This window comes from Chroicocephalus ridibundus, chromosome Z (assembly GCF_963924245.1).
Source record: "Chroicocephalus ridibundus chromosome Z, bChrRid1.1, whole genome shotgun sequence".
Taxonomy (NCBI): Eukaryota; Metazoa; Chordata; class Aves; order Charadriiformes; family Laridae; genus Chroicocephalus; species Chroicocephalus ridibundus.
In genome coordinates this window covers 47,156,975-47,172,956 of record NC_086316.1, presented here as the reverse complement: position 1 = coordinate 47,172,956, position 15,982 = coordinate 47,156,975, and the positions used below count along the sequence as shown (strand labels likewise).

Genomic DNA, 15,982 nt, shown 5'->3' with positions numbered 1-15,982 from the left:
ATTAGTTTAGATTCATTGTTTCACAAAATTCTCACCCTCCCCCCCCCAAAAAAAATTGAAAAATCATTAAAATGAAATAAAAAAAACTAGTTAATTTAGAAATAAATTATTAACTTTCTAGTTAAGAGGGGAAAATCAAGCTGGTATAAAGGAATTAACTTGGAGCCTACGTTTTGGTAGTTATGCCAACCTAAGCAAGAACCTTCAGTTGCTGTTCCACCGCCTTGCCTGTGTGCCTGCACAGCGAACTGGATCAGGGAACCACTCTGGCTGGAAAATAACTATTTAAATCAATACTCCACATCATGCTCTCCGGGTGAGAACAGAGGTGATTCAGAGTTTTCCAACTTTCAGAAGGGTGTCCTAGCCTACAAGGTTATATAGTCACGTTCATTTCCTCTGGCAGAAAGACTGCAATAGCACAGCGTAAAATGGAACCGAAACAACTAAGACAGTCCCACAACATCGGTGTTTAACCCGTTAGGTGTTAAATCTGCATTGGCCAAGTTATCTGAACCACCTAGAGAAGCAAGAGGGGGAGCAATTATAGGTGTGAAAATACTTTATTGGAAAATAATATGAAATTCCATATTATTCCTTCTCCTTGTGTGGTTTAAAAGCAGTTTATGCCTTTATACGTACCCAACATAGAACCTTGGTTACAGTGGATTAAGGCTTTATGAATACTACAGTCATCTGTGAATAAATCATGTTGATAGGTTTTTACAACCTCCCTCTAAAAATGAGAGAAATCTGTCTCTGCAACCTTGTGATGTAGGTGTGATACAGCTTTTGACCTTTTGTGCTTTTCAGTATAAGGATTCCTACATCTTCCTTTGCATGTTCCAGCGTAATGAAGACTGCTTTCTGAAAATCACATAAATATACGTTAAATGCTAATAGTCTGTATGATGTTTTATATAAACAACCTACCCCAAATGAATTTTTCCCAGATCTTTTACTTCACACATTTCAGATGCTAAAAATATCCTGTCAACCTTGAATGCAAAGCTGTCAAGCTAGAAATATAAGAACCACTGATTAAAAAAATGTTCTGAGTTTGTTTGAAAAGCAACTTTAAGATCCATTGTGAGTCAGTTCTGGGTTGGTTTTTTTTTTAAGAATGAGAAGTCAGGTGATAAAAAAGGAACAAATTTTATTTCAAATAAAAGTGAATGAATGAATGGCTGAATGAATGAATGAATATATGTTACATACACTATAAGTCACAAAAACCTGTTGTGTTTCACTGTCCTGTCCACATGAATTTCGCGCCGCTGAAGTCACCTTAACTTCTAGTGCTTAAACAGAAAGCAATTTTTTTGTTCCACAGTAAGACTCATTTCTCATTTCCTTTTTGAGGAGTTAACTCCTGTACCATTAGAGAAGCATTTATTTGGCAAGTACAAACAACAACAAAAAAGAGTTGTGTCCAAAGCTTGCGGCTTCTGGCTCTGAGTCCCACTGCAGTTGGAATAATGTGCAAAGAACACTGCAACCTCTCCTCCCATCACAAGTTCAGAAGGAACGTGGTGCTGCGACAGGAGGGAGGTTAGTAGAGACACTTGTTGTACAAAAAGCTTAGAGCTGTCTTCCTTGAGACTGGCAGCAGAAGAGTAGACACTTCAGCTAACCATGTTTGCTCTGAGGCCACAGAGTAGGTGGAATTTAAGGTGGAATGAAAATAACTATACCTCCTATACAAGGAGAAACATGAACTAAACATTTAAGCCAGGATGCTTATGGTTTAGCCATTAGTCATTGTTGCATTTTTAATATAAATTTTACGGTATCAACTAGTTCTGTAAAACAGCAAAATATTTTATCTCAACGAGTCAACAATGAAAGCTTTTTTTTTCTTTTTCTCTTTGAAGCACAACAAATACCTTACCTTTTAAAATAGGGGTTACATATGAAAATACCACACACTGTTTTTGGGAACCTTAATACTGTCTTTAAAATGTTGGTTTGAAAAATATCTTTAGCAATGTACTGCTAAAACCAGCGAAATGAAAGGTGGAGATGATCTTCACTGAAGAGTATTTTCCACTGGGGACTCCACTGGCATTCAGTTGTCTCATTTAATTATCACTTTCCTGATTCAACCATTATTCATGAGCTTCCTTGTGTTCTTAAAAAGCTCTGAGCTGTGCTTGCCAATGTTATGGCATATTATGAAGCACAGTTATGCAGCAAGAGGGAGGGGGTGATAATGCATTGGTCTATACTGCTGGCATGTTTTCTGTTTGAACTCCTCGGTTGCCAGCAGAATGCAGAGCTCTTTATTCAAAATCTATTACTGCTTTTTTTAAGCATTGTGCTAGTATTACGATCCTTTGCATTGCTTCAGTAAAATACAGCAACACAGAAGCAGCATGAATCATTTGCATGAAGTTTGCACTGGTTTCCGTTTGACTGCATTTCTCTTTTGTAAGAGTGGTGAAAGAAATTTATGGAGAGAAAAGTTCCTAACAGATGCAGGCAGAATATACCCGGGTAGGTTTGAGATGAATTTTAATTGGCGTCAGTTTTATCCATACGTGAAGCTGGAGTACACGCATTTCCTTTCTTCATGCCCTCTCTGCCTAATTTAAATGTTTAGGTTTTTAGCTGAATTGTACACTGATAATTTACTAGGTTTGGATTTTTAGTAAAAATACATATGTCCAAGATAGTCAGGATAAAGATAAGGACAGAAAGGCTAAATTAAAAATAGCTGTTCTCCTAAATGTGCCTCAAATCATGTCATAGATAATTTAAGGGGGGGGGGGGGCACAAAAATTGTATAATTTCTATTCTAAATCATTGAATTTAGTTTACAATAGCAATAATCCTGAGGAAATCAGTCATTAACGAAATTAACAGCTAGTTTGCTGGAGTGTTATCTGCCCTTGGCTTCACCCTAGGCCATTAAGTCAAAAACCATAACTTTTTAATAAAGATTATTTTTTTTTAATTATTGCTTAAATACTGAATTGGCACTTTTTAAGCACATATATAAAATTCAGAATACAGTGACGGTGAAATATTTATTTACTGAGAGTATGGAAGCAGTGCTAACACTTTTTATTTTCAGATATGGAAAGCAAAAACAGGAAAAAAGCTCAGCACGTTTCTTAGCTGTCTTGCATCAAATATATATGAGAGTAAAAGCTGATTCTCCCAAATTTATGCTAGGGTGAAAGGAAATACGGACCTACGCTTTCTACACAGCCTGGTTGAAACATTTACTATTCCAAATTGCCCTTTCAAGCATGCAGATTCTTCTGGTTTAAATGAAACTATGAGGCAGCTTGAAACCAGATGCAGTTCCAATAAATTCAGCAGAGTTGCCTTCACCTCAGTGGCAAACGAGTTTGAATTTGGCAGCTAATTATACACTAACTGAATATTTACAAAATTCTGAAGTCTTCACTCTAGTCAAACCGTTCATTAATTGCAGTGAGAACAGTAATATTACATGAGTGGGAGGTTACTTGAATGAGCGTTATTTTCATATCCAAATACATTAACACCAGCATGCGCTATGAATGAATAAAACAGGCCAGCGCCTATTCAGAATTACATCAGTGTAACTAAGAACAGAACTTGGCTCCGTGTGCTTGGCTGGGGCTGTAGTTGCTAAGACTAGTCTATGAATTGAAAAAGCTGCTGCAACCAGTGCGTGCCAACCGAGCAAGTGTTGGAGCTGTTGCACCTCCTTTGCTCCACAGGCTCATGGACAAAACTACTTCTATAAAACTTGTACCCCTCCGAGTGAGGACCATCAGGACCGAATTCCATGCTGTGTGTCTATATCCTGTGCTGTAGAGCAGGATATTCAGCAAGACACGCTAAGAAAGCAAGACACCACCGAAAGGGGTAAGTTTTAAAGACAGAGCCCTAATAAGCCGACACGGTGTGGGTTTGGTTTGGAGACAGTAGCTTAGATTTTTAACATGACGAGTAAAAGCTGTTAGGGCAGCTTCAGAAAAGGACACAGTGAATTATTCACCGCTGGCAAATTTCAAATTAGTGTTGCTTAAAAATCACGCCTTAGTTCAAACAAGTCCCTGTGGAAACCCTATGGATTCCATTGTAAGTAAGTATAACAATCCTTTCTTGCTTTGTACTTTATAAGTATGCTTTTCTGCATATTTTTTCATCACATCTACTGAATGTTCTCTCCATCCTTTTGCTCCTAATTTTTTAAGTGAAAAATTTTGATTTCTTGCATGTTATTTTTGTAAGCTGTCAACTAGTTGAATGGGGCCAATACAGTAAAAACTTTTTCATTAGTGTTGTTTTGATTAATAGGTTTTGTTAATGTTTAAGGCCATATCATGTGGCTTTAGGTTCTATTTTATATTCAAAAGTTGATCTTTAGGATCAGCTTTTCTATTTCTCTTTAAAAAAAAACAAACCTAAAAATAGCGAATCCGAAATTACTCAGTATGATAAAACAGTTATTGTTTTCAGTATTCATTATCTTTTTTTTTTTAATGTAGCATATGCAGTTCAACATAACCAGTACATGGCCTTGTTTAAAATCAGTTTTGATATGTAAAAGAAGCTTTATCAAGTACACCAACCCTTCACTTTTTCTGGTTGCTAATTTTTCTTTGATCACACTTACAAGGTAATATGATGTATGGGTGGTGCAGAAGAATTATAGAAGAATTACTTGAGCAACAATTTCACAGGTTCCAAGTACAAAGGTAAATGGAGGTCTTATTTCTAGATTTTACACAACAATTTTTCTGCTAGGCGTTGCATTTTCTTTCATTGATCAGCTTAGGTCTTGCATACCTTTTCTTCCTAAGCCACTACATTTTAATGATTATTTCTCAGTTTCACCAACAAGAATTCATTTGCCTGGGACTTTAATTTAAAGTGTCATCAGAAGAAAATCTGGGATGACAATTGCATAAACCCTCAGACCTCACTAAGGTAACAATAATGATTCTTTTCTCTCATATTGATAATTCATGTTTTTTTCTCTGCCAAGTACAAGTTTACTACACACTTCATTTAACTGACTGCTTTGTTAGTGCCTATATAGCTTGACCATCTCACACCAATAGTTCTTCTTTCATTCTATCTTACCAAATAACCACTGCTATTTGCAGATATTTCCAAGCGACATCCAATCTGATTCTGCAGACTCTGCATACTAACTAAAAACAATATTTCTACAGCATACATACAGAAAACTGCACCCCTTTAAATACACAATATCACAGTATTTACTATGTATTTAGAAAACTGTATTTTTCAGACCATATAGAGCCAGGTATCTGGTGGAAATATATAACTAAAACAATATATTTTCACTGTATAGGATTGGAGTGGGGGTGATGGGAGAAGTGATATTAATACAATATAGCTACAGAGACAGAAAAATTGAAAATGCAGAATTAATAAAATGCAGTTTTCACTGGAAACAATATTTTTTAATGATCTTTATTACCATATAAATGATTTCCAAGTACCAGACCAGTCCCTAGGAAGCCTTCACCTCCTACACGTTTGCCCTTACTATAGGAAGTCCTGTTGTGCCGGAAGAACATACACATCATTCCAGAACTTTAGACAGACTCCTAGGTATCTGAGACCAAACTATAAAGATAAGCAAAGAGTCCTTGAACTTGACTAAAAATTCTATGGGAAACCAGTGGAAGGTCTCCTACGTTTGTGGTAGCTGTGCAGCTAAGGAAATGTCACAGCTTTCCGAACCAGTTGGAGTTCCCTAATCATCAGCAGATTCACATCCAGGTCTGTTTCAGGGCTGTAGTCCACTCACAGGAAGTCATTCTTCTGGCAAAACTGGATGGAATTGCCTAGACAAAAAGACATGATTGAAAGCTTTTCTGATACTTCTTGGTCACACTTTAGCATCAGCAAGAACCCAGCAGTACTCATACACTGCACACAAGCCAATGTTCACTTGAAGAACACTGTGGCAGGACTGCCTAAAAGTAACCATTTCCTTTTGCTATTTCCAGTTAGGACTCAGCTTTGGCTAGTTTTAGCCAGCTCATTCCTTCCTTTACAGACTGGTGGCCATAATGTGGTGTAGGACAGGTAGAGCTGGGCATCATGTATCTGCTGCCAGCAATTACGTCCTCCTCTGCTGGTTTACAGAAATTCTGTATAGAACTGGAAGGAAACATAATTGATCCTTGTGCAGTGTAAGTTTAAGACCTAGAAAGGTCTTAAGACCTAGAGGAACGAGAAGACATTTAGTGGAACAAGAGCGCAATGTCCATTGACAAAACAATATTTATCAATGTTGACTTCTGACCTTGCTCTGAAACCAAATAATTTAAGATTTAAAATCAAACCTGGCCTTTGTCTTGCTCCTGCACAGGAATATTTGGGAATGAAAGGTTTGATTCAGCGTCGAAGCTATTACAAATGTGTCACATGCAAAGTGGCTAGCCAGGGGGATGTGCACAAAGGACGAGTTTGTTTGTTTTTTTCTTCAGTGTTGGTTCGACTACTGTATATCTGACAAAGGAAAAAGTGACCACTTCTTTAAATGACATGTCTGTTTCGATGTCATAGTTCATAAAACAAAGGAAGTAGGGAAAAATCTTTTTTAATTTTGGTCTTTTTATTTTTTATTTTTTGAATAAAAAAAAAGAAAGTAAACCTATTGTGGCTTCTACAGCTTGCAAGGAACAATTTTACACAATTGTCATTTGGATAATGTTTTCATTTCTTTAAAGTGATTTGATTTTTTTTCTGTAATTTTGAAGTGGCTTGCCAGTGCTTCACACTATTTTCTTTTATTTCTTGATAATTGACTTTTTTTTTATTATCTTACCAATCAAAAAGAAACACAGTATGGCAGACCAAAAATGTCTACAATGTAAAATAATCACGTAATCTACCTTAATAATATCCTACCAAAGTTTGCTAACAATACTTTTTTATTCTCCTAAAGACAAAGCTTTTTCAAATTATTTTGACACATACAAAGTCATACAAGCATAGCACTTGCACCTTCTAGCAAGCCTTTAGAAGTATAGAAATTATCATATGATGGTCTAAGGCAATATTTATTCTCCAACAACAATAAGCACTGTACTCTTTACCTGCAAACAGATCAAAATCTCAACAGCTTACAGACTTCTTCAAGAGCTGAAAAACAAGTTTTAAGATCTTTTCCAAAACTCAACACCTATCAGCCTGCAAAAAAAAAATCACTGCTTCTATGGATTCCAAGCTTTTTGAGTCTGGTCAGCGTACTGTCACTGCTCACGGTAGAAGGTACCTGCATAACATTTGCAAGTTCTTCGAAAATGCAAAAGGTTTACAAGAGCCATTATGTAGCCTCCCACTTCCTCAGTATTCCCTCTCTCTGGGCTCATCACTCTCGTAGTTGTGGTGTACTGGGCAGAGTTACGAAAAAACGTGTTATACAAAACATGATGTAATACAGTACCAAGTAGGGCTCCAAGGGATTATATAGTGCTTATAAGGCTCTTTCTTAATTTTATTTATTTTTTCTTTCGTGTTCCTGTGTCTATCAGTACTTATCTTCCCCCTTAATGTCTATCCTGTTGTTCCTGTAAACAAGTAATTTTAACACAAAAGCACAATATGGAGTAATATGATTCCCTGTCCCACTTAAGGTAATTCTCTAATTTTGTGTGGCTAAAATGGCAGTGTTTACAAATCAGCAAAGTTTTGGAAAGGTAATAAGAGTATGAACATTATATGATTATTGGTTTTTTTGTTGTGGTAACAAGACAGTTACCTTTGTGCTTTTCTGTTTCTGTATAGATCTCTAATCTTGGGTTATAATTGCTAGAATACATGTGTTTTAGCCTAGCTTTTATTTCTTACTTTTACTGTATTGAAAATTGAGTCCTGTTAGTCCGTCCCCCTGCTGTTCTTTCATGAACATTTTCTAGATGTTTCTGTTTCTACATTTTGTTAATTGAAATTACCATCGTGTTGTCATACTCCTTAAACTCAGTACCTCTTTGGACAGTCGTCCCTCGCCCACCTGCCAAGAAAGTTAATGTGCTTTGACACATGAGCTGTCTCCCAGCGATACAGTGGCAACCCGCCATGGGCCTGGGGGACCGGGATCTTGTTCTTGTGACTGGCGTTAAAAGCAAAGAGAGCGAGATACCTGCAGTTTTTTGCTGTGTCCTTCTAGCAGCTGCAGTTTTGAAGCTGTTCATTTCCTTTGAGAGTCTTGCAATAATTGCAGGTGTTTGGAAACTTACTTTTCATTTGCACGCATGTTCTATTATAACTAGTGGAGTAGCCTTCCTTCAGAAATACTTCACTTCTTTCATGTCATGTGAATGTTTTCTTTCTGGAGAAAGAGAGGATACATCTCAAGACCAGCCACATTTCTTCCAGGAAAGTTCTGAGTAAGGGTCAAGTGCCATCATGAATAGGCAAAAATCGCTAGGATAACTTGTGCATATTACAGCGCAGGGTAGCTCTAGCCCAGCTAACCGCTTTTTGCCACGTGCCTCTGCTCTGTTGGATACATTTTGCATGGGAGGTGTTATGCAAAATATTGTGTTGCAGCCATCTCACAATAATAGCATGGAGCGCAGGACAGGCTGCTAAACTTGCCCATGCAGCAGAATAAACTTCTTACGCAGAGTTAGCTCTGTGCTATCACAGCTTGACTGTTGCCAGTACCCAAAATAATTCATTTAAAGCTAGCTCTGGCATCTTTATGCTACACTGTGTCCTAGTGGGCCTTTACATTTTCCTATTCTTAGGATTTAAGCTGAAGTTACCAGCGGAGAACATTTGCAGCTTGTCAGGTGCAACTGGCCATCCTGGAAACCTGAGATTTAAAGGAATATTAGCTCCTTGGCCTTGCTTGTTTGTGTTCAAGCTGTGCATTTATCCACCCCTGAGCCAGCTATGCGGGAGGTACTGATATATTTAACAGTTGAAATACTCGAGTGTTGCCTGCTTTTATGCTGGAGTGACACACAGCAACATTAGCACGGGTGGTATATGTGCCAAGAACTCAATTTACACCAGCATTTATTAGTTTCAAATACATCTTATGAGAACTTTTCTTTGGGCATCTATCCAAAAATACAAGTCGTTCAGCATTTTTATATGGCTGTATTTAGAAGGTGTCTCCTGGACTCAGTCATAGCCATATCTTGTAACAATGAGTAATTTCAGAATTAAAAAATAATTTTGGAATTAAAGCACGCAACGTTAGCTAATTTATGTCTCTCATACAAATACTTATATATCCTATGTAACTTACCCAAAATGTGTAAAACAAAAGGAACATTCAAAACAATGCCACTTTCTGTATTAGGTCAGCCAACACAGGAAGATTTTCTAAATATCAGAATTGTAGCTAAATAAGCATCCTGACACAGATTCTGATTCAGAAAAGCACATAACCACATGTTTAATCTTAAGCATTTGCATTAGTACTTTCTCAGATCAAGACTTGCTAAATCTGCCTGCCTCATATAAGGGGTTGAGCTGAGGACATTTTTCCCCTCTTGGGATTGGCCTATGAAGTGGAAAGAAAAATTAACTGCATGAATTAAAGTAGCACTAATAGCTTTATACGAGAAAGAGCTTTTTTTAATGAAAGGGGAGCATGGATAGTCACTTCTGCTTTTGGAGACTGTTTTTGTTATCTGACGTAACTATCCTGTTTGCTTTGCGTTGGCCTGTAAGTGGATCACGCCAAAAATAGGGGTAAGCAATCTGTAGGCTCTTTTATTCTCTTTAAATATCTACTTTAACATTAAAAAAAAAAATCTGCCTTTTAGTATGTGTATTTTCAAAAGCCTGATTCTATTCTCATCCGCTTCAAAAACTAGGCCAAGAATGGACACTTTGAATATCCCTGGCCTTATTGTTTGGACAGTGTGTAAGCATATTTTTTCCAACTATCTGAAAATAAGTGTATTTTGGGATACCCATTTCAAAGGTAACTATGCTGAAAGGAATTTCAGTTTTCACCATAATAAGAAGAGGTAACTGACTGTATACACTTCTCAACGTATTTGCAGTATATGCAATGTGAATAGGTTGCACGTGTTCACTAAGGGTTTTCTACAGATTTTTTTAGTAATACTTTACAAACATGGGGCGGGGGGGGGAAGCATAACTTAGTATATAGCTCTGGAATATTGTCCTGTAGTAGGTGCATATTGCATGAAGGAAATGACTCTGTATCATGTCAGACTATAAACACCTTTGGGAAAGACGGAAAGACAGAAAGAAAGAAAGAGAATGTAAAAACAAGTGTAAAAAAGTTAGAAGAAACTAAAAAGCCGCTTTAGAATAGAAGCCCTTAAGCATCCTTAACTGTAGCTGTTGCTATGAGCTACAGCTAAAGCTGCGGAGCGTAGAGGTAGACTCAATGTGCACGGGAGATTAGTCTAAAATAAAACCCCAGATACGAATACCTCAAAAGCCACAAGAAGGGCAAAATACTGAAACCTAACCATTTCTCGGTTCAGTGAAAATGTGAAAGAAATATGTCTTTTTTCAGTTCAAAACCATGGAAAACGGCCACTTTAAAATGTTAAGTGCAAACTAACTTTTTATCTCAAGCCCATCCTTGTTTTGCAGGTACTAATAGATTGTAACATAATAATAAATTACCGGATGCTCAAGAGAAGGTTATAGATTACTCCCTGTCAGTGTGTTTCCTCCTTCTTGTAAAGTCCAGGATGCTAGACCCTCTAAATTTCTCAAAATTCTTCTGTTTCACCTTCCTCTCATTCTTTGTATCCAAAACTCCAGTTCCAGTCATAACCTGTGTTGAATTGAATACAAAATGTTACCTTTTCCCTTAACTTTACCTTTTACAGAATAGACTTACTAATAAGTATGTGCTTTTTGATCCTTCTTATAGTGAAGGAAGGATTTTTAAAAATTGTGTAAACAGCTAGTTCATCAAAATGGACTGAATTAAAAACTATTATTTTCTAAATAGACATTAGCCCAGAAATTATTGATAGAGTTATCCATTTTGCATACAATTAAAAAAATCAATTAATATTTTAAAATAAACTTTTTGACCTTCTTTGATTTTAAAATGTAAAACTGTAGTGCACAAATATGAATAGGAAAACTGGGATTTTACCAGAAAGTGAATTCATTTCCTGATAAATAAAATATCTGTATTCTGAGTTTTGCTTTTTTCCAGTGAAAGGACATTAAAAATTTAAAAAATCAGACTGCATCCATGAGGCAAACAGAATGTTTAGGTGGAAGGTCAGCAACCATTTAAAATGGAAAATCTTTGGTTGTAATAGATCCTCACTTTTTAAACTACTGCATGAGAGCGATGCACATTCAAAGAAACATCTTGTTCCCGACCTATAGTGCCTCAGAGGCTGCTAGTAGGAGGATTTGAAGCACTGATCTGTAGGTAGGTCTTCCTCCTCCTGCTTCTTTCCTAGAGCATTTTATTTTGCCCGTGTATTCCTTCCAACTTTCCTCTTTCTGTCTCCTTCACTGAAGCCCATTCTTGCTCTTGGGTTGCCTCGAAACAGCTTAGGAACGCCTGGCCCTGCCAAGGAAGGAGAATGTGGACGCAAATGTCGGAAGGTCATTGCCTCTCAGCAGCTTTTTTCTGCAGGAAGACAGTCATTCACTGCTGCCTCCTCACTTCATCAACATTCCAATATGCTGCAGTTTCTCCAGAGCAAACACCAGGTTATTTGGGCACAGGTACTACCATCAAATCTAGCTCTTTCCTTGTCTGAGCTTTATGACCCAAACTATCATTTTAAGGTTTGTGGTGTTCTGGGGTTAATGCAGCTCTGACCAGACGTTATATCCTGACAGCCGGTCTTTTCAGCTGCTGTCGCTTTAGGTAGACATCGGGGTGGGGAGAGGTAATTCTCACCTAGTATCCATTCTTGTTCAAAGATATATTTCATTGAGACACTTTATACAATGATCCAGTGACAGGCACTGTACCTAAAGCAGGGGTAAGTCACTATACAACTTCTGCCATCGGGGCAGGGAAGAACATGTGGGATGAAATCAGGCTTCAGTAACACTTAAGAAAACAATGCATTTGTAAGAAAAAGATCTTCAAATATATCAACTATGCAAATTTTATAATAAAGTTGCAGTATTATAGAAAACAGCAGTCTTTAAATGTCATGAAGTATTCACAGAAGTTGAGATTCCTTCTTTGTGGCTAGGGATTGCTTTTCAACTCACAAGACAGAGGAAATAATCAAGTATGGTTTTTCATTTTGATTTTTTCAAGTTTCTTGGTTATCCTGTCATGCATAATGCATGACATTCTTAGATTCTAAAACTAAATTGGCATAATTAAAGATTTTCAATTACTGAATATTGTTTCTGATTGTGTCAGGATTTTCTAGGGCTGCTTTTAAAACAATTTTACTAGTTTGGAAAAAATACACAGCTCTTAAATTAAATAATATTCTGTGGAAACAGTCTGAAATTTCAGGATGGTTACAAAGCTTCATAGGAGATAAACAGTATACTGTATGTGCATCCTTTCAGATTGCAGGCATAAAGAAATGGGAAGGAATTTAGAAAGTGAATCTTAAGTGAAGAATCTATGGGAGAAGTTCAGATTCCTGAGTCTGTCAATAACTCCGTGCAGAAGTCATAAAATAAAAAACTAGAAAGCCTTTCTCATGACTTACAAAAAGTTAGGAATGACTGGCAATGGACCATATCTGCTGGAGACAGATGAGACGAAGAAAACTGTGACCAATCTTGCTCCTATTGAATCTAAGAAATAAATTTTGGCTATGGGATGCATCTGGCTTCCTTTCATGCCAACAGAAATTAGCCATTGATATCCAGGGGAATGAAATGGGGCCTGTAGACACGGTTTGTTTTGAATATTTTCTATTCAGTAATTTTTAATGAAGCAACTAAATTAGGCATAACTTGCTAGAGCTCTAATGAATATATTGCAAATGATTAAAATGATAAAACTATGTGGCCTTAAATATTGTCTTAGAAGATTTGTCATCCGAAGAGCCTTGGGAAAGGTGCTAATGCAAGTGAGTATTCTGAAAGGCAATTTCTCATTATTTCGTTTGCAGTGAAAATAAATTTGCAATGATCTTTTTTTCTATAAAGTATTTGTTTACATTTTGAAGTAAAACAAAATTTATTTATTGTATTTTAAATCTTTTTGCCTGGCTTTTTCTAAACTTTTGCTCTGAAGCATGCATCTGAAATGAGAAGTCCCATTAAAGGCTCCTTGAAACCTAGGATAACTACCATCTTACAAGAATCGTGGGCAGAATTGTACCTCTCAGTTTATTTAACTACTAAAGATATGCGATCGGTTTTTAAATATACTATAAATTGCTGTATGATACAGATCGTATTCAGATCAGACAGCTTTCCTGTGTGTTGTTTACCTGCTTCAACCTATAATGGTTTCAAGCATCCACACATTTTGGAATCAAGCATTTATAATTTGCCTTGTGCTCACTGAAGTCCATATATGTTAACTATATGTATCATTTTATTGCCACCATTACTAGTGCTTAGCAGACAATATTTCGTTATTAGAATGTTATTAGAATAAATTGCAAATTTAACAACTTGCTCCAGCTAGTGAAGAAGTTAGATCAAACATCATTATATACAGACTATATTGAACCAAGACAGAGGAAAAAACTAAAAGTCTACAAGGACTTCTGAAAATAGATAAATAAAAATTGCCACTCCATAAGGTAGAGAGAAAAGTATATGAAATTCAGGGCCCAAATTAGTTGGGTTTTGTAGACTCAAAAAAAAAAAAAGTTTTAAACAATATCAAAATCATATAGAGAGAGAATAGTGGCATTTCATTTTCTTCTCCATTGTCAAAAGCGTCATATAAATTCCAAATAAAGGTGCACCAGTACTTAGTGCAGGAGTGTAAGGTATTCTGAATGCACTGCTTTGCAAGTAGTCAGCTTGTTATTTACCTATCAAAGTTTTGACTGGTGTTAAGATGTAGCTTTATAACAATTAAGTTTAAAAATCACATTGGCATAGGCAAGAACAAGACGACTCAGAATATGAAAAAAAGAGTCCTTGCTTCGTCTTCAAATTCACCTAGCTTTTGTTCCTGCTGCTAGGTGGACATCCAGGAGAAAAAAAAAAAAAAAGTGACTTGGTTGCAATACACCAAGTAGATGGAATCTCCGCTCTTTCTCCCAGTTGTTTTTCTAGAGCCACATGCACTAGCCAGGAGCTTATTAATCCTTCACCCAAATTCCAAATTATATATTAGGTAAATTATACCCATCAGAAAGATGACATGAAGACCCCATGCTTTCTAACTTGCTTTGAAAGTGATGTGTGGGGGTTGTTTTATTGCAATTACCTCAGAAACTTCTGAGTGAGATGAACAATTTGAAGGGATGGCTGATGGGAAAATCCACAAAAGAGAGTCCTTGAGACAAACCTGAGTGCTGCCAACCACACCTGCTGAAATATCAATTCTAAAGAAAATATGCCAACGTAAATTCCTGGTCTTGTGAACTGGAAAGACGGATAGCACGTAACTGCTATTGGAAGATATGCGGATATAAGTGGAGTAAAAAACAAGCAATTGGTAAGATTTTTCCGAAGGGGATCCTAAGAAAATGCCCTAAATGACTGTTAACAACTTTGCATGCAGTATATAAATTGCAAAAATACAATGGTCAAGAATATAAAAACCAACTAATACCTTAGGAATTCAGCATGATTTTTTTTTCAACTGACTCCGTCTTCATCACAGTAAATGCAGTTAAAATTCAACACAATCAGGTAAACCTAAACATTTTCAATATCGGTAGAGCTGATTCTTCATATCTTTCTCAGTTTCAGTTCAAACAGGTATTTTGAGAGAGGTTAACCACAAGAATTGCTTCCTGTAAACCTGTCACCTTGATCCCGAGGAGTAAAGCTTTGCCAGTTTGTACCAAGAGTGAGAACTTCACTTTGTCTCTTTCTATATCGATTCTTAACTTTTTCAGAGCAGAAGAGATCATACCTATGATCTCTTCCATAACAGACCTAATAGAACTTCATCTGATAATTCATGTAGGAAAAGGATAAGTCTACTTTGTCAGGTTCATATTTAACTTAAAACTATCTTGCTTTGAAATATATCCCATTTATATTTATGACATAGGTATTAACAACATTGTATGGATATCCTTCAGTTATATCAGGGGTTTCCTTTTTCGTTTTAGGTTTGGACTTAGGAATTGTAATCCTTGGTACTGGGGACTTGTTTCTAAGATGACCCACTGACATGCCTTGTGGTTGTGTTTCATGACTTACCATACAGAAAAAAAAAAAAAAAAGAAAGCAAGAAAGCAAGAAAGCAAGCAAGAAAGAAACAAACAAACAAACATCGAGAAGATCCCGCAGTTTTTTGGTTTGGTTTGGTTTGTTTTTTTTTCATGGGCAAAACATCAGCTCATTCAGAGGGGGAGTTACAAGTCAGGAAAAATCCTGCTTTCTGCAGGACCGTTTCTGCAGAACCGTCTGCTAGTCTTATAGAGGGAAAACAAAACTGCTTTTCGCCGTCCTTAATGGGAAAATGCCTCCCCACCAAACTTTCACATTCTTGTCGGAAAACGCAGCTCCCCGGTGACGATCACAGCGCGGTGAGCGCTTTAATCGTCCTCCCCAGAGATACACACACACGCGCACGCACACCAAAAAAAAAAAAAAAAGAAAAAGAAAAAAAATAACATGAAGGCACACGAGGGGTTTTTCTGCGCCTGTTACCTCTCTCCACAAGCTCCACCGCTCTGCAGACCAGACTCATTTCTCTACCACCGCACCCAGCCCCGGCTGCCGGGCGGGACCCTCCGGCAGCTCCCAGCGAGGAGCAAAAAGTTGCCGGGAAGGGGGCGGCGCGGAGCCCCGCGCGGAGTTGCGCGCCCCCTGCGCGGCCGGAGCCGGGGCCGGGGCCGGGGCCGGGGCGGTGGCGCCGCGGTGCCGCCCGCGGCCGCGGTGCCGGGCGGGCGGGCGGCGATTG

At 37.4% G+C, this 15,982-nt stretch overlaps 1 long non-coding RNA gene across 1 annotated transcript; it reads right to left on the bottom strand.

Moving 5' to 3' along the window:
- Positions 1-1,136: 1,136 nt before the first annotated feature.
- Positions 1,137-15,900, bottom strand: LOC134508976 (uncharacterized). The gene is made up of 4 exons (XR_010069197.1): positions 15,730-15,900; positions 10,609-10,762; positions 8,126-8,314; positions 1,137-5,819 (listed from the first exon to the last, which is right to left on the bottom strand). It is a non-coding gene; the product is annotated as an uncharacterized LOC134508976 (long non-coding RNA).
- Between the last annotated feature and the right edge of the window lie 82 nt (positions 15,901-15,982).